Genomic DNA, 20,094 nt, shown 5'->3' on the forward strand with positions numbered 1-20,094 from the left:
ATGATACATCAGGGTGTGGTTGCTGCTATGAATGCTACAATAAATACATAAACAAACAGCTTCTGACCAGCACTTCCCCCACCTCCCCCACTCTCATGTGCTTCTTGTTACTGCACTTGCACGATCCGAATGTTTACAAGACCTAGTAGGACCCATTTGTTTTTCTTCATCCCTGTCCTCATCCCTCTTTTGTCTTGTTCCGCCTTGAAACACCATTTGCTTTATAAGCGTATTATAAATACCCAATACAATTTCATAATTTCCTCATTTTAGAGAGATATCTATTGCTCACCTTACAGACTTATGATCTGCCCAATGAGAAGTCATGATTTTTTTTTTCGACGATGCACTGTGGTTCAGTTCCTTTGATGATTGTTTTTGTTGAAGGCCCTGTATTAAGCTAGGAGCTTTTTGTATACCCGAGTAACTGCCTGCCCGAGAGACTTCTTCTGGGGCAGGTTTGCAATTCTCACTGCATGTTCTCTGCCAATTTCCACCGAAGGAGTAAAATGTGCAATGTTTGCTTCATCTATCGAATGTGAAATTAGGGTTCTGTCTTACTTCTAGTGGAACTATATCAGGTTGGAGTTAGTTTTTATGCTATTTTGAGCTGAAACTCAAACTGATTCAAATGATTTGAATTCTGAATCGAGCAACATGTTGGCCCATTTTTCCTCAAATGGGTTGTAACATTTCCTATTTTGCCTTCATTTATTCTTCTTTGATTTCATTATGGTTTTAAGTCAAGTATATGATAATGTAATGAATTTGCTCAGTTCTAATACATTTTAATCAGTTTCAAACATGACTTAAACCTATCGCTGCTTTTGATTTAATGTGGTTCAAACAAATTCAGTCCACAAGCAAGGTAAATCTGGTATTTCAGTGCTCAGAGTAAAATCCTTCCTTTGCCATCTTGTTAGGTGTGCAAATGATGTGAATGACTTGAACCGTGATTCTGCAATGGAAATGCAAACTTTGTGTAGAAAAGAGACGCACATATATCAGTTTTGGGAATAGCCCACTAAAAGTGGAGTGGTACTCACCGATGGTCAAATAATTTTATGTGTTACATTTAATAAAATCCTAAACATTTGAAGATTAATTAAATAGCATTTAAAGGATAGAGTAGGTTACAGGTAAGCATGCAGGGTTTAACATTAGATCGAGATACTGTAAACGGGCCTTGCAGTATGCATGCTGCTTTATTAGAAATCAACTCACATGTTTTCATTTGCTTAGCAGCCACAGGGTCTGAAAGCACCTTGCAAGAGTACACGTTCCCAGAAACATATGAGAGGGAAGGAATGAACAACTTATGATATTTTCGAGGTCACAGAGCCAAGCTCATGGCTGCAGGGGAAAGGCAATGAACATAACCTAATTTAATAATTCGGCATATTCGTTTTAAAACTGGCTTCCTGGAAGTTTCAAAGCAGCTATGGAGGTTTCATATTTCCGCTCAGCACAACTCAGCTTGGGAAGCAGTTCTGAGTGTTCTTAAGATGCAACATTAAAATGGTAACTTGTCTTTAGGACAAGGCTCTGCCAGTGTCATGGTCGGTAGTGGGAAGCGGATGGGGGTGGTAGGCGACAGATGAATAAAGATTTGCTGGTCATCTCAAATGTTTCAATGCCTTGGCCTCATGATGTGGGAATCAGGGGTTGGACTGTAACGTCACAGTGTGGGTCTAGGGTGGTGTTGTAAGATTTTCGAGATCCAATCATCAAAGCGAATGTATATCCCAATATAGGGGTATGATATGTTTGCCCAATGATTTTTATTCAAAGGATGGATCACATGTGTCAATGTGCTTTGATGTTAATTAGTTAAGATGATTATATAAGTTCTAGACTTAAGGGCGTTTCTTTGACAGCGCCTTTTCATGCAGGTCTGCTCCATGTTAAGTTTGAATATTGCTGTCCCAGATGCGTCTGGGGCCCTGAATAAAACTGTGTTACTTCTTGTCTGGTGTACACTCCTTTTTGGATTACTTTTTTTTATTTTTATTTTTAATTTATTTATGTATTTATTTATTTATGTATTTATTTATTTATTTATTTATATTTATTTATTTATTTATTTATTTATTTATTTATACTGCGCTCCACTGACCCTGAGACTTAAGGGCGTCGACATACAAACAATTACAAAGATAAGAAGCCCAGGGACTGGGCACAGAAAACCAGAAACCTAAACATGTAGACAGTTTCTAGAACGAAATGAACAGCATATATTTATACAGCAACATCCATGGGAAATCGCAGAAGAAAAGACAGGTCAGTTCAGGAAAATTCTTAATTTCGTGGGGGACAAATTTGTATGCAGGTTTGTAATTCTATTCAAAAACGCAGGTAGACTACTAAAACCACAACCCACAATAACACAATCAGTCTCATCCGTAGAGCACCAGTTGTTTAGCTGTATTCTTCAGAGGACTTCCAGGTCTTGGGTCTAACTAGGGTTGCACTGAATAGCATATTTAGTATTCGGCTGATTACCGAATAGTTTGTCAACTATTCGGCCAAAGCCAAATATGAAGCCGAATAGTTGCTTTATTTAATAAATCATGTTCCAAACTTCAAAAATCACACTTATTAAAAAAACAAATAAACCACCTTTTAAATGCATTCAAAACTTTTATTTCTCTTCATTGTAATTTATATAGCATCTTTATTTAAAGTATAAAAGCCAGAAATAAAGCAGATTTAACCAAAATGAAGGTACCAAATGTACAGAAGATTGATGCATATTCAGTGCCAGTTAAAGTAGGATGCTTCACAAATGCAAAAGGACTGCCTTTGTGAATCAGATGCATTGCATTCTCTATCCGGTTGCAAAGTCAATGTGGTCAAGTTTCGAAACTTCTTTGCAGCTCACATAGAAATGTATAAAATGGTTCATGTCGGCTCATGCAGGACAAAAGTAAAGAGGACATCTGAAATGCGTGAACTACAACTCACAACACAAGAACAGGTCATTGGGCTGTGTTCGTGCTGGTAGAGAGATTCCCAGACCCCCCTTTGTTTTACATAAATTAACTTTGGGTTTCACCCTAAGTTAACAGGGCTATCCAGTCTTGGACCCCTTGCTCACTGGTTTTAGAGAGGCAACAGTTTCACCTCACTGATGATGCCCACAAGGCTGAAACACGTGTGTGGGGTTACTGATGGTACTTTTGTTCAGAGGAGAATTGCCTAGCATTTTGGCGCTGGACTGCCCCTCTGCAGGACAAAGGCTGATATGCTGGGAACTTTTTTCTCTGTGAAAGGGACAGTGAGCTAAAGACTTGGTAGTGTCTCTCCCAGGGGTCATTCACCCAAGAACAGGTCATTGGGCTGTGTTCGTGCTGGTAGAGAGATGCCCAGACCCCCTTTGTTTTGCATAAATTAACTTTGGGTTTCACCCTAAGTTAACAGGGCGATCCAGACGTGGACCCCTTGCTCACTGTTCTTAGAGAGGCAACAGTTTCACCTCACTGATGATGCCCAACAAGGCTGAAACACGTGTATGGGGTTACTGATGGTACTCTTGTTCAGAGGAGAATTGCCTAGCATTTCGGCGCTGGACTGCCCCTGGGCAGGGCAAAGGCCGAGATATGCGGGGAAATTTCTTCTCTGTGAAAGGGACAGTGAGCTAAAGACTTGGTAGTGTCTCTCCCAGGGGTTATTCACCCAAGAACAGGACATTGGGCTGTGTTTGTGCTGGTAGAGAGATTCCTAGGCCCCCCTTTGTTTTGCATAAATTAACTTTGGGTTTCACCCTAAGTTAACAGGGTGATCCAGACGTGGACCAATTGCTCACTGTTCATAGAGAGCCAACATTTTCACCTCACTGATGATGCCCAACAAGGCTGAAACACGTGTATGGGGTTACTGATGGTACTCTTATTCAGAGGAGAATTGCCTAGCATTTTGGCGCTGGACTGCCCCTGGGCAGGACAAAGGATGATATGCAGGGAAATTTCTTCTCTGTGAAAGGGACAGTGAGCTAAAGACTTGGTAGAGTCTCTCCCAGGGGTTATTCACCCAAGAACAGGTCATTGGGCTGTGTTCGTGCTGGTAGAGAGATTCCAAGAGCCCCCTTTGTTTTACATCTCACAACTATTCACCCCACCCAAACAAAGGCTGCTCACTTTTCACTTATCCTAGCCACTCTTTCTCATCAATACAGAAACATGTGCAACTCATAATTTCCTGATAAAATATCAGATAATGTTAAACTCAGGACTCAGGACTCAAGTCCTTAAAAAAAAGAAAAGGGAGGACTATGATGTAACCAATGGGAAGCGACATGAGAACTGAAAAAAGTGCACATTGTATATAAACATTTGCCAAAAGAAAATATGTTCCTGTACTGTTGCAGTCTAAGTATAAAAGATGAGCACATTTTTGTCTAAGAATCTGTAACAAAACATGCCCTAAAGAGCAGATTACAAGATATTTTTCAGCTGTCTGATAGCAATTTGTCTGGTCTATTTCTATTCAGTTTTGCAAATTGAAATCTATATTTGCCTTTCTGAGTTCATGTTGCATTGTATTAAAATGAGAATGTCAAAGTATTCGGCAAGAGCCGAATTGCTAGAAACCATTCGGCCGTAGCCGAATAGCTTTTTTTCAGCCAGAATTTGGCTGAATACTTACTTGAAGCCGAAGTTCGGTACACCCCTAGTTTTAACATAGTTAGAGCCCGCTTTTAGATTGATCCACGATAGGATCTTATTCTTAAGTGCCTCCCAGGATTCAAATTCCCTTGGCTTGTCTACATTTGTGATGATGATATTTCTTGGGTACAAAACAAAATTCCTCACACTGGGTTCCATAATTTTAGGCATAGTTGATTTTCTTTTGAGAATATCCTTGGTCAAAGGGGGTGCAGAAGATGAAGCCGACTTAGCTGAAGTCGAGTTGTTCTTCACTGGGACTATACTCCCTAAGTCCCTAAGTTCTGTAAGATTGGTTTGACAACCCTGGTGGAACCCACTCTGGGGAAGGGGGGTTTGAGAAGACTTAGATCTTTTTGATTCCGCTTTTTCTCTGATATCGGTTTGACAACTCTGGTAGAACCCACTTGGTGGAAGGGGGTTTGAGAAGACTTAGATCTTTTTGATTCCACTTGTTCGGACTTCAACCCATTTGACGGATAAGAGATGCACATTAAGGGGCCAATAGAGGACAGCCAAACCTGGCAGTCCTTGATGTTAGAACAAGCGGCAAGGTCACGCTGCATATGTTCTTTAATCAATAGACACTTTTCTAGTGTCTTGGAGGCTCTCAGCTCACTGATCTTAGTTTCCAAAGATCCTTCACCTGACCCGTCTCTTATATTATTTGGCAAAACTAACACCATCTGGGCATCCAAAGGCAGGTAGCCTTTTACTTTATCAGGCTCCTTAACCTCTGTTAGTGCCCCAGTTATACCCCCAAGGGCCTCATAACTATCCATCACCTTTACCAGGGAATATGTGTTGATGGAAGAAAAAGGGCAGACATCATTAGCATTGTTTGCGCAGGCTTTATTACTGCACAAGACATTAGTGAGCAAAAGGCTTTCTGTCTGAAGCCTTTGTCTCCTCTTAGCACTAAGTGCTAGTACTTCTGAGAGGTGACCACCATTCCTGCGAAAGATCCGCGCTGGTGTGTGTGAGGAGAGTCCCATCCTTCCCAAGGGATCTGTCTCATTGATGGAGGGCAAGAGCCAGCGCCAGAGGCAATTTTATTGGTGAGTTCAAAGGCATCCTGCAGTACATTTCGATGCTAGCACTTTAACAGTTGCCCATTCTTACGTGGAACTTACCTCTGTGGAGGTTTGGAGCCCTCAAGTGAATCGAACATTAAATAATGCCATAAATTGAATCAGGATGGGGAGGGTGATCAACTGAGAGAGTGGGATTTGGGTTTTCTGACAAATAACTAGACAATTAATTGTTTTTCTATTTAAGATATTACCCCCATAAATCCAGTCTCAGTGTTTATTACTTTTTCCTTAAATGCCAGTGGACTCTGGTTAGGGTGTCTCTGTCTCTATAGGCTCCAGGTACTGCTTATTGCCATAATCTGGACTGTGCCTGATTGTTCAAATGTGCTGAGAATGGAACATTGTCCACCTCAGGTTACTGGGGGAAGGCCAAAGACTCTGAACCAGTGATTCACACCAGACAAACCACCCCTGCCCTACAAAGAACTGTTCATCTGTGCCTGATATTGTCACAGGGTACAGGATCCACACACACCACATGTGTAGGATGTGATCAGAAGTGCATAGGAGCCACCATGTTTCACCAGGGAATAGCAGTATATATAAGAGGGTGCTCCCCAGTCTACCTGCAGATGGGGTATTGTGTATGTTTATTACTCCATAGACTCACATTTCTTGGGTCATCACTATAAAAATATATACTTTAATTCATATGCAATAAATGTGACAAACACATCTATGCTGCTTATACAATATTACGATGGAACTATTGGACCCACTTTAGACCAACATTTACAATGCATCCTTCTATACATTCACACTCGTAAATCCACTTCCAATCTGCAATCACTGACTCCTAATGGCATTCTCACCTCACTGACTTTTGGCAAAAAAAAGGTATTGCATTTATATCACTGTATGCCCTAAGACATCAGAAAATATTTGCAAATCAAGAGACTCCTCACAGTGATAAGAATCCTGTGGCACATCACAGTTCAACACCAATTGTACCCACATCTCATGTTGCACAAAAAATGTGTAGCAAACAATGCTGTTTTTCAGTCCTTAGTTGTGACATTTCTATTGCACATATATGTTTATGGCAATTCCAGCTCTACATGACATGTTTCTGTTCATATGTTTTTAGTGCAGAACATTCTTCAGATGCACATAGCGAAAAAAAGGTTTTAAAACTATATATATTTGTATGCCCTTAATGGTCTTCATTCTTTGTGAAGCAACAACAGCGTTATCTGTTCTTCTATGTCATGGTCTATTTACAATGTGTCCAATAGGTTAACAATTCTTCTAGATGTGGTCTATGAACCGAATCTTCAGCAGCAAGAGTAATACAAGTACAAGGAATTTGCTATTAATGCCAGGTTTTCCTTTTCTTCAATTTAACCCCTGTAAATGCTAAGGACACATATCCACTCTAAAGTGAGGGTGTTAACGTGTTATTAGGTATGTATTTCACCTCTGGACGCCGCTGGGATGGAAGAGTAAAATACAATTCTCGTGCACCTATGGAAACAGACGAAACAATATATGTGGTCTACACTGGCATTCAGTCTCACCCAGAAGTAACAAATTAAACTAACTTACCAGTGTATTCAAACGTGTGTCGTCGGCCCTGAAAGCACTGTACACATAGGAATAGAACGCAACCCATCAATTGTTAAATTTCTTCCAAAAAGCTTATTTCCATTTTATATTAACCCCTTCAGGGTTAGGGTAGCCCAACTTTCAACATCCACTCCCTAATGGCCTATTTAACAATGTATAAACATGACATTGCATAACAGAAGAAAGTCAACATGCAGTATTTCGGCCGCATGAGCAATTACTTGCTCTCTCTACTTAAGACCTTCATCAGGACTGAAAACTAACTGCAACAATCCAATACATGGATTACTGTGTTCATGTTTGTCTTAGAAGGCAGAAATCCCTGCATATGTAGTAAACATTTTTGGGACCTGGCTCAGTTTGATTCATTATCTAGTGCCCACATTATCCTGTTCCAATTTTGACTATTTGAATCCCAGTGACTCAGTCCAATACCTGCATCATGGCAGAATATCTGCTTTCCAGGGATCATGATGTCAAGGCATTATTCACACCCTGGGGCTCCACGGACCATGCTTTTAGATCTGCTACCACCAGAAACATTAAGATAAACATTTATCAAATTAGAAAGATTGTCAATAAAGAAAATCAACACATTTTGGGGAGAAATTACTCCTCAAAACAATTTGGACCATGAAATAATTCCCAGGTGTAAATGTATTATTATATTCCCTGATTATAATGATTGAGCAGAAGCTGATCTGGCCCAGAAGTGGGAAAACATCTTATGACAGGCTCCATGATACTGTGATCTCATCACTTATAGAGCCTAGGGACAGAGAATGCAAAAGAACAGTTACTCAAACAGAATTGTTAACCAAGGAAATTGAAACCTTTCAGGCACCAACAACCACTAAAGGAAAAAACATCAAAAGGATGCATGAGATTTTGAAACATCACCAAGATGAAGCTAAACTAAAGAAAGCTAAAAGAAATTCTTCCAAGATGAAAAAGAACACAGAGTAGACTGCATCTTCACCTTTCAATCCAAATATGATGAAATCCCCCAAAATACCTTATACTTGGAGTACGCCCAATACATTGCCTGTCAACTCGGATGTTGACAATGACTCTGAACTTTCAAGCAGTTTTATTTTTGACAACTATTACTCGATATGATATGATGTGATATGGCATGGCATTTATAACACACCTGAACACTAGCGTTCCTAGACACAACAAGACAAGGAGGGGGCAACAACTAGGCCTTAGGGAATCTTACTAGGCCTTGTGCCATTCAGATTGCACAAATGCGGAGAAGAGGGAAGAGGAAGGGAAAGAGGAAGTGCAGTTAACTCACAAGTACGGCCAGCAGGTGGCTCATAACTTCAGAGAGAAGGGACTGTAGGATTGCAGATACAGACCCTTCAGTGTGGGGAGCTCGGAGACAGTGCAAGGACAACTGGACATGCCAGAGCCTGGGCCCGGGTTTAGAAGGTGACCAGGTGACCAGAGCACAGAGCAGTGCGGTGCATCAGCAGGGGAGAGGAAGAGAGAAAGCAGAAGCTAAAAGGAAGGTGTTCAGTTGCTTCCGGAACCAGAGGTGGTTCTGCTCAAGTTTCAGAGAGGCAGGGAGGCTGTTCCAGAGGGAAGCCCCAGTGGAGGAGATAGATCTGCCCCAACTCTCTGCTTGGAGAAGTGTCTGACCCTCAGAGAGTTGGAGATGGATGAGCGGAGAGCTCAAGAAGGAAAATGTTTTGGAAGAGAAAGTTGGAGGTAGAGCGGTCCCAGTCCCCAGAAAGCCTTGTGGACGATGCAAACAGTCTTGAACTTGATCCTTGCAGCCACGGGCAGCCAGTGAGGAGATGTCAGAGCTGGGGAGACACTATCCCTAGGCTTTAGGCTAATGACACGTCTTGCAGTCCTGTTCTGGATAAGCTGCAAAGGTTGAAGAGTAAAGGCAGGAAGCTTTAGGAAGAGGCGGTTGCTATAGTCCAGCCTAGAGAGAACCAGCGCTGTGGAGACAGTTAGCTTCTGGGGGGAAAGTGAGAAAATGAAGAATACCTCTGAGGAGGTGAAGCTTATAGTTTGACTTCTAAGAGACATCAGCGATGTGAGGAGAGAAGGAGAGGGCGGAGTCGAAGATGACACCAAGGATCTTAGCCTCACAGGAATGAGCAGGAAGAGGGCCCAGAGTGGGCAGCCAGAGAGAGAAAGGAAAGGAGGCAGCAGGTTTCCCAATGGATACCAGTGCAGGGAGTCCCGATTTTGTTTTCCTCAAATGCGCATGAGATTATGTGGGCCTAGTCTCCCCCACCATGAGCCCCCTGCAGCGTTTTTGCTCTCCCACTTTAGTCACGTGGTGTACTTTTATTTAATCCTCCACAGTTTTGTGACCTGGCACAGGTTGATTCATTATCTAGTGCCCACATTATCTGGGTCATTTTAACATAGCACAACTGTAAATAATGTAAAATGTCAGTAACATTGGTAGTTCATTAAACAGTACCAAAAACAATCAACGCAATTCATCCATCGTTCTTTTACAGATACATTATTTAATAAGTATGTATTATCAGATTACCAATTGTTATGTATGTCTAAATAATAAACAAAAATATTATTATTTATTTAAATTGCTAAAGTACATATAAGTATGAAGTCGATGTAGTTATTGCACACATCATATGATTATATAATTATGAACTTTCTTGAAGGATCAACTTGATAAAACAATTCTTCTTAGCTCAACATGTTTCATGCAAACACAAATCTTTCTTCAGCAGTACATATGTATTGAATATATACAAGCCTTGTTACATCTTCAGATAGTTATATTGGTTTTCTCAGTTTGATGGCTTTCTAGATTACATAGGCTATTTTAAAGAGAATATCTGATTTTAACGGGAGCCATGGCAAAGAAGCTGGGATCAGAAAGTCCTGGTTACATTTCCTCTTTTCAGCTACCAGCTTGGCTGCAGCATGAAATGCCATCTGCAGAAGCCACAGTAAAGCCACTGGGACCCCCATCAATAATGTACTATCCACATCAATATGCGCTTTAAACATTGCCTCAGAAAATCTATCTGGTGGGAGAAAAGATGTTATCGTCTCCATCAGTAAAAGCTGGAAAAGGCAGGGTCTGACTTTTTCTCCACATAAGTCTTAGAGCTCAGCTGACATTCCAAATGAAAACCCAAAGATTTAGCCAGCTATGAATTTTTGACTAAAAGATACGAATGACAGCATATGCATTCATCATATATACTTGCCTGGTCCTTTCTAATTAAATAATCAAAAAGCCAGACTTCTGAGAAATCAGTTTCCACCACAGAGGCACCACGGATGCCTTGATGCAAACAAAATAACCTGCAGGTTGGTGACACTATGAAGTAAATGTGTCTGCCCTCTGCATGTTGGTAGATGGATATCCCCACCAGGCCAGAAGCCCTTCAAGTGGTTCCTGGAGCATGTTAAAAGCAATAGAGAACAGTTTAGAACCATTGTGCATGTCATTGCAAGGGAAGTGGATCTTGAAAATTCATCGGAACAAATTGATTTTGTTTAGATATGAAAAAAGTCACTCTAAAACCTTACCCCCAATACCCATGTCCTGTGGGAGAATGGATATGGGTGCCATGGTCAACTATATTATAAACTGAGTGGTTCAGTAACCACAGTTTACAGTCCATACCATCATCCAACATTTGGAGTTAATTGTCCAACACCTGCAGATCTGCTATTTGAATTCTGCATTGAGGAAGAAAAGCCTGATTGATATGGCTGAAGTAGATGCCCAAGGGTGATTATTCTTTCCATGTGAAATTTTGGGACAATGTTCCAAAAAATACGATATGAGTTGTTTCATATCAATTAAAACAACTGATGTTGCTATAAGTCAACATAATATTAACCAATAGTCCTGTGCTGCAAGGATGAACGGCTGGGCTAAGCCTGTCGGGATTCTTACCTGTGACCTAATAGAATGAACCCAGATCTCCGCAGGTAGTGCTTAACACATTGGGATACTAACCAGCCTAAAGTGCATGTATAGCGAGCGGCGTGAGCATCTTTCAATATTTACCATTTTGCATCCTGTTAAGGAGAACATTGAGCACGCTTTTGGGATATGTGCTTATATACAATGCCCACAGAACAATGCACAGTGTCTTTATTATCTATGCACTGTGAGAGAAACAATATAAACTTTGCTCGTTCACTAGGAGAAAAACAAAGACTTGTATGTGCATGGTAGGCCTGCAAGTAATCAGACGAATATGGCAACTACTGCTAATTGTCGGAGCATTACATACACTGTGGCATGCATAAGGGCATCTGCATGCTTGTGTTTTTTATGCCTGTGGGAATTTGGTGTGATGGTGCACTTGTTGTAGAAACCTGGAGCAGAGTTTGAAGGTGTTGCCTGCATTGCAGGTCCTGATACAATGCCCCTCATCAAATGCAGTTCTGAATTCTGGAATCACTAATTCTCATGTAGCGGCATAGACGCATGCTGAAATACTAGACACTGCTGCACATGTAAACCAGTGAAAAGACAAGGAACACAAAGAATCTCTGTTGCCCAAGCATTTCATTAAAACACAAACTTGACACATTAGATGTAGGTTAATTAAGCAATAATAACTACAGTGGCAAACTGGAGCAAGTTATTGGCCAGCGCCAAGTGAGCATTGAAGGCAAGGACCCCTTGACAGCCTGGCGGCCGGGACCCGGCTGACTCCCGAGGTGCTAATCATGGTTTGCTTTGAAAAAGGAACCCGTGGAGAGTGGCTATGTCTGGGCTTATAGAAATGGAAGACAGACTCAAGGTGAAGCTCAGCTTCCATTTCCATGAATGAAGAGGCATTTTAAGGGAAGAACTCAGGAAGGGGGGAACGGTAGAGCAGGTAAGAGGAGAGGATTCAGGGAGGGAGAGGGGACAATTACCAAGAAGGGAGACTAGTCTGAGGACTAGGACATGGCACGTGGACATGAGACTAGGATTAGGACTAGGAAAAGGGATTGGGATGCTCTCAATAGAACTAGAACGGGTGACTAGGGCGAGAGACTAGGAGGGGGGATTGGGATAAGGGATTCATATCATTGACTTAGAAGGCCTAGAATGTGTGGCTAGAATTAGGATGAGCTACTAGGATAAGGGACGTGGAATATTGACTAAACTAGGATGAGAATCGATTAAAACTAGGATGAGAGACTAGAATTGAGGGACTAGTAATAGCATGAGAGAGAAGCCCGAGCGTAACAAGGGCCTTAACGAAGCCCAGGGGGCAATACCATGGGCGGTATTAGCCCGCCGCTGAGGGTCTTATTTCCATTAGTACCCCGGCCCGTTAGACTAGGTTACTAATGACATTTTTTTCTGTTTCGAAATGCTGCCGTGTTTCGAAACAGAAAAAAAAACTGAACAAAAATGGCCACCGGGAAAGGGAAAACATAGTCCATTTTCCCTTTCCATGGTGACCATCGGGAGCGGACGCGCTGGGAGCAGAAGTGTTTCCAGCACGTTTGCTCCCAAGACAAGAAAAAAGAAGGTAAGTGGGGTTGGGAGGGTGGAAGGGGAGGGGAAGGGAAAAAAAAACATACCATGGTCTCCGGCGGGGATGATGGAAGCCTCCAGCCATCTGGAGGCTCGGAGCTGGGATGGCCCCGCTCCGAGTCTCCACACGGCTGGAGGCTTCCATCGTCCCCCGCCGGAGGCCAAGGGACAGAAGGTAAGTGGGGTGGGGAGGGCAGGTAGGTGGGAGGAGGAAGCAAAAGGGAAAAAAATCTTACCTGAGTCCCCGGCGGGGGACGAAGGCAGCCTCCAGCCATGGGGAGGTTCGGAGCAGGGATTGCCCCGTTTCAAGTCTCCTCATTGGCTGAGGGGCAGCCACGCCCCTAGCTGGGAACAGAGTACCCGGCATGCGCAGGACGCACTGGCGTACAAGGGAATACCGCATGGTATGGCTAGCAAAAGAGCCAATCCACACGTTGTATTCCCGGTGCACTGCACGTGCCGGGTACTAATTTGCAATAAATCAAAAGTATGGCAATGTCTTTCATACAGTAGGTTTGGTGATCCTTCCAATGGTGCAGTGGGCACAATATTTAGGGGTGCCAAAATTTTATTTCAAATCAGGATTTGAAGGATATGTGTGCTAAAAGATCAATGTACTAATTGACTTTTCATTTTTGGAATATTTTTTTTTTTTAATGGCATAAAATGCCCAGTGTTAGTATGTATGAAAGTATGCACTGTTAATGATGTTTTGAATTGTTAGTTGTCAGGTCATGCTGTATTTACCAAGCATTCAATACAGCATAATGACTTAACTATTCATTCAAAAATATGTTTCTGTTAATTGCTTTCTTTTTGTCATGTTTCACATTTGGTGACAAACCTAAGCCTCGGGCTTTCTGTTTTATTAAACACACAGCTCACACATCAACACACTTTTTCATTAGCATTGTTAGCCACTGAAACATGCATTAAATCCTCCAGTAATTTTAGGTAACGAGTTCAAGTACAGCAATTGTTAATTCCTACCATTAGCCTTAATGAGATTTAAAGTGTTTCCTGAAAATAGAATAAGGGCTGCTATTATGTTAGTTGGCTGTGGAGATGCTTAGTAGTTTTCTTAAACCATGGAAACAAAAGATACTTAAAAATCACAGTTGGATTAGGGACCATTTTTGAATAAATAAAAACAGATTTGCTCTTAAATGCTGCCGTTATTTCAAAATAAATCACATTACAAAAATATATGTTTAAGCATTATATTGTGTTACCAATGTTTCTAATGATATTTATGTGAATCAAATTGTTAACCACTAACTAAATTACAGAATAACCCAGAAACAGTATAAATAATAACTTGTTATTTATTTAGCACTTTTATCCAAATCACTTCACCATAAAACATATTTACATACATTATTATAACCCAATTGAAATTGGTACTCACTTCATCGATCTCGGAAGGATGAAACACTGAGTCGACCTTGCCAGGAGTTGAACCTGCGACCTGCAGATCAAACACAGATCACAGCAACAAGTGCTCAACCCATTCAGCCATCTTATAGTAGCAGTTACCATCAGAAAAATTCCATCTGTAATAAAAAAGTCAGATATATGGTAACTGCTTTAAATTGAGCACAGATGAAATGAATTAGCTCTGTCCAAGAGAAAAAGAAAAAGTACTTACAGTATGTTTGCACATGTGCCAGCACAGTGCTGGAGCAAGTGTAGGAGCAGCACTCCAAATACAGTGCAAGTATATATGCAATGGTGCTAATTGCACTGAACATGTGCACATGTGTTTTGCACATGAACAAACTCCATTCGTGTATGCACAAATAGCATGCGATTCTATACCTGATGGGTCAATGTGGGGGTCATTACAAGTTTGGTGGTATCACGCCTGTAAATCTGGCGGGATAACACTATACTGTATTACTGTTACCGGCATCAGGTTCAGCGATATTACCGCTGGATTACAAGTGCTGGCAATGACTGTTAATCCCTATTCCATGGAGTCCCATTGGACTCCATGGGGTTTTGGGGGGGGGGTTGATGGTACTACCGGCACCCCTTAGCTGGAGGTGACTGATGTAACTCAGGTGCCCAAATGGCAAACGTGTACTTTGCCAGTGTGGTAACATGCTGGTATGCGTTTATACCAGCACGTTATTAGAGAACCAGCAAAGTTGTAATGATGTCTTCATGAGTGCTGTTCCTCGTTTCCGACTGAAATTGTCAAATTCCCTTGAAAGGTGGAGACTGTGAAACTTTTTCTTTTTGATTTTGTTGCATATGACGGTGCTTCGTCACCACCTTTTGTCTAAAACAATGTTTCAGAGAGTCGTGAGAAGGGAAAGGATTCTGAAAAGTGCAATATTTGGTTGGCATGGTAAGTGTGAATGCATGTGGCATGCATTCGCTGTATTACAGATTGTTAATCTTTGTTGTTTTCCACAATATCAACCAGAGGGGTTCTTCATGTGATAGGTGGCCAGTCATTTATGGAGTCAGAGTCACTGTATCTCATCCCAATCCTAATCCCTTATCCCACTCCTAGTGAATCAATCAAGATGTTTTTTTTATTAAATTTACATAATTCCATAAATGTGTAAAACAACTACAAATAAACAACCATAAAATCAAACAACGTAAGACACTTTTTCATGTAGCAACCCACATCATTTTTCAAAACCACCAAGATTAATACATATAAAATATTGAAACCTATCCTACGAATGCATTGTCTCTTCCCAGCCCCTCATCCTAGTCATAGGGCACCATTACACGGAAGGCGGTGATCCAGGGTGCTATTAGCATCCTGGACCATGCTGTTAAATTACCGGCACCGCCTTGGCGGAAAGGGGATTTACCGCCCCATTCCAAGGTCGGTGGGGCGGTAAATCCCCCTTCCGCCATTGCCCTTCCCCATTCTCATTTCTGCCCCATAGGGCTCTATGGGAATGGGGAAGGCGCTAATTACGGCACCACAATTTTGCGGTGCCGTAATTAGCTCCGAGGTCCCTTAGCGGGTTGGTTTTTAACGCCTGCAAAAAGCAGGCGTTAGAGCACCAACCCGCAAAGGGACCTCATAGTACGGCGGTAAGGGTTAACGGTCACCGTTGCCATTAACGGTGACCGTTAACCCTTACCGCCGTCCGTGTAATGAGGCCCATAGTCTCTCATCATATTTGTAGTCACTCATTCTAGTCTTAATCCTAGTCTCTCATTCTTGTTCTTCATCGGTCCTAATCTTAGTTTCTCATCCTAATCCTTCGTAGTTCGAGACAAAGTCCTAGTATCACAACATAGTATAAAACACTAATCATAGGGCCTCATTACACGGACGGCGGTAAGGGTTTACCGGTACCTGTATTTTAACGTACCGGTAAAACCTTACCGCCTTACTACGAGGTCCCTTTGCGGGTTGGGGAATTTAACGCCTGCTTTTTGCAGGTGTTAAAAACCAACCCGCAAAGGGACCAGGGAGCTAATTATGGTACAACAATTTGCAGTGTCGTAATTAGCACCTTCCCCATTCCTATTATGCCCTATGGGGCAAAAATGGGAATGGGGAAGGGCAATGGGGGGAGGGGGAATTACCGCCCCACCAACCTTGGAATAGGGCGGTAATTCCCCTTTCTACCAAGGCAGTGCTGGTATTTTACCGGCATGGACCAAGGTGCTAACAGCACCTTGGTCTACCGCCGTCCGTGTAATGAGGCCCATAGTCTCTATTGATCCCATCATAGTCTAAAGGGCCTCATTACGAGTTTTAATAAGGGCATGGCTACCCCTCAAACTCGGGTCCGGGTTCCCTGAATGGGGAAATACCGGGCCATTCCGACCTAGGAGGGCCTGGTATTTCCCCATTCAGGGAACCCGGACCATCCCCATTTGAGCCCCCATAGGGCTCAATGGGAATGGGGAGCATGGTAACAACTGGCCCGTTAATAATGGGCCTGTTGTTAGCATGCTGGCCCACTTGCTGGACCCGCTAAGGATGTCTGGTCTGACCAGACGTCCTTAGCGGGTCCCGCGAGCAGACCTCGTAATGAGGCGATAGGGGTTAACGGCGCCGGCAGTTCTACCGGTCCTGTTAACCCCCTACTGCCAAGGTCATAATGAGGCCCTTAGTCCTTCTTGATTGTTTTTCTTCCTTATCCTAGTCTCCCTGGTCCTAATATCTTGCTGTGATCTTGCAACTTACTCCTAGTTTTTTGTCTTAGTCCTAGTCCCAGACCCACCTCCTAGCCCCTTGTCCTAGTCTTAAACCCAGTCTCTCCCACCAGTCCTAATCCAAGTCTCTAATTTTAGTCCAATTCCTGGCCTCTTGTTCTGTCCATCTCCTCTCTACTAGACCCTAATTTCAGTATTAGTCCCTCATTTTAGTTATTCATCCTAGCCCTAGTTCTATTTAGATGTCCCTCATCATAGTCGCAGATCCACATTGTATGCCCGCATTTTAGGTCATCATCATAGGTCTTCATTTTAGTCCCTAATGCTAGCCTCTTGTCCTACTCTCTAATTCTATTCCCAGAATCCATGCCTCCCATCATACACTCTCAATGTAACCCTAATCCTAATTCTAGTCTCTGATCCTAGTCTTAATCTAACTCGCATGTCCTTGTCCTAATCACTAGTCCATGCCCCTTATCCTACTCCCTCATACTAATATGAGTCACTAATTTTAGGCCCTCCTAGTACGTCATAGAAATCCATTAGTCCAACCCCACTATCTATTTTCTCATTCTAGATCCTCATTCTAGTCCTATTAAAAGCATCCCAGTCCCTTGTCCTAGTCCTAATTGTAGTTCCATGCCCAAATCTTTTGTCCTAGTCCCCAGAACAGTCTCTTTTCATGGTCCTTACCCTAATCCTTAGTTCCTAGTCCTAGATCATATGCCTAGTCTCCTTTCTAGTCCTAGTCTCTTATCATAGTCACTGGTCTCTTGACAGAATCCAACTCTCTCATACTAAATCTAGTCTTTCTACCCAGTTCATAATAAAATACTCTTGTCATAAACCCTCATCCTAGTTCCATGCTCTAGTCTCTAGTCCTAGTCTCTCATATTTGTTTCTTGTCCTACTCTCTAGTCCCAGTCTCTTAACCTGATTTCCTGTCTTATTCCTTTTCCCAGTCCCTTGTCCTCATCTTAATACTAATCTCTAATTTCAGTCGATCGTTCTACTTCTCAACCCAGATCCTAGTCCTAGTTCCTCATCCTAGTACATGGACCTAGTCCCTTGTACCAGTCTTTATCAGGGTCTTTCATCAAATCATTCATCCTAGTCTTGATCAATATCCAAGTCTTAGACTCTTGTCCTTGCCCTAGTAATTTGTTTTACAATGTTTTCCTATCTGTCTTCCTAGTCCCTATCCTAGTCCCTCAACCTAGTTGTGATCCTAGTCTATTGTTCTAATCCCTCAAACCTATTATAATAGTCACTCATCATAATCATTGTCCCTAATTCTAGCCTTTCATGATCATCCTAGTCCTCATTCATGTTATGATATGATACTGCATTTATAACGCGCCTGTGCACAAGTGTTTCTAGCTACCACAAGACAAGGGAGGGAAGACAAGACACGCATCTTACTAGGCCATGTGCCATTCAGATCGTGCAAGTGCGACAGCGAGCGGTGCAGGGGGAGGGAGTGGTGGAAGTGCAAAGGAGAGTGTAGGGGGAAGTGCAGTCAGGACCATTAAGGCTTTGGGTAAGTGCGACCAGGACAGCTCTGCTCTGGGTAAGTGCAAGTCGGCAAAGGGGCTGCAGAGGTTACATATTACAGTCCCTAAGTGTGCAGTAGGCCGGGCTGCAGTGCAAGGAGGCCTAGTCATTTCAGAGCCTGGTACCCAATGAGACATTGAGGTTACCAACTAACCACTGAGCGCATCAGACAGGAATGTAAGCAGGGGAGCAAGAGAGAGAAGACAGAGGAAAAGGGGAGGTTCTTGAGCTGCTTCCAGAATTTCAGATAGTCCGACTCAAGTCTGAGAGGGGCAGGGAGGCTTTTCCAGAGGGAGGCACCTGCAGAGGATAGAGATCTACCCCCCACTCTCTGTCTGGAGAAGTGTCTGACCCTTAGAGAGTTGGAGATAGCTGAGCAAAGGGCTTGAGAATGAAGGTACTTAGTTAGAGAAAGTTGGATGTAGTGCAGGCTCCAGCCCCAGAAAGCCTTGTGGATAATGTAAAGGGTCGTGAACTTGATCCTTCCATCACAGGGAGCCAGTATTGAGATTTCAGGGCTGGAGAGATATGGTCCCTGGAAATCAGGCCAAGGATAAGTCTTGCAGTCCAGTTCTGGATTAGTTGCAAAGGGCGCAGAGTAGAGGCAGGCAGATTGAGAAAGAGACTGTTGCAGTAGTCCAGCCTGGAGAGAACCAGAGCTCTGGAGACAGTGAGCTTCTGGGGGAAAGTGAGGAAAGTTAGAATACATCTGAGGAGGTGAAGCTGGAAATGGGCCTTCTTGGCAAGGTCTGTGATGTAAGAAGACAAGGAAAGAGTGGAGTTGAAGATGAAACTAAGGATTTTTGCCTCACAGGAAGGCAATGATAGAGTGCCCAAGGATGGCGGCTGGTGTGATTGAGGGAAAGTGGGAGCAGGGTTCCTAATGAGAACGATCTCTGTCTTACTGGCATTGAGCCAGACATTGTTGGAGACAGCCAGGAATGAGCGAAGGAGGAGAGGCGGCTGGGGGAAACCTGCAGGAGATCTGAGTGTCATCCAGATAACACTGAAAGTTGAAGGAGAAGATGGAGATCAGGTGGGCTAAAGGACAGACATTGAAAAGCCTTGGTGAGTGGATAGAGCCCTGGGGACACTGCATGTAGATAGAGTGGTGATGGAGAGGAATGTCCCAAGTTCGACCTGAGAGGGTCAGTCCAAGAGGAAGGAGATCAGCCATGACAAAGCCTGATCCGTGATGCCCAGGTTCTCACCAAGTAGATTGATCAGGTTGGAGTGATTGACCATGTCGAAAGCAGAAGAAAAGTTAAGGAGGGTGAATACAGAAGGAGAGCTAGAGTCAAGATTAGAGAGTAGATCTTCACAGGTGTTCAGGAGAGCAGTTTTCATACCTCTGGCTGCTCTGAAGCCAGACTGCTGGTCATGGAGGCAACCAACAGATTCAGTGTGGAGAGTAAGCTGGGAGATGGGCAACTTTTCCAGGAGTTTGCCCAGGAAAGGAGTGTTTGAAATCGGGTGATAGTTTGCCAGACAGGTAGGATCGTAGGAAAGCTTTTTTAGGAGTGAGTGCACAAGGGAGTGCTTGAGGAGAGAGGGGAAGGATCCAGTGGTGAAAGAGTGA

The sequence above is a fragment of the Ambystoma mexicanum genome, chromosome 10 (genome assembly GCF_040938575.1).
Source record: "Ambystoma mexicanum isolate Mex_15411 chromosome 10, UKY_AmexF1_1, whole genome shotgun sequence".
In the NCBI taxonomy this organism is placed as follows: domain Eukaryota; kingdom Metazoa; phylum Chordata; class Amphibia; order Caudata; family Ambystomatidae; genus Ambystoma; species Ambystoma mexicanum.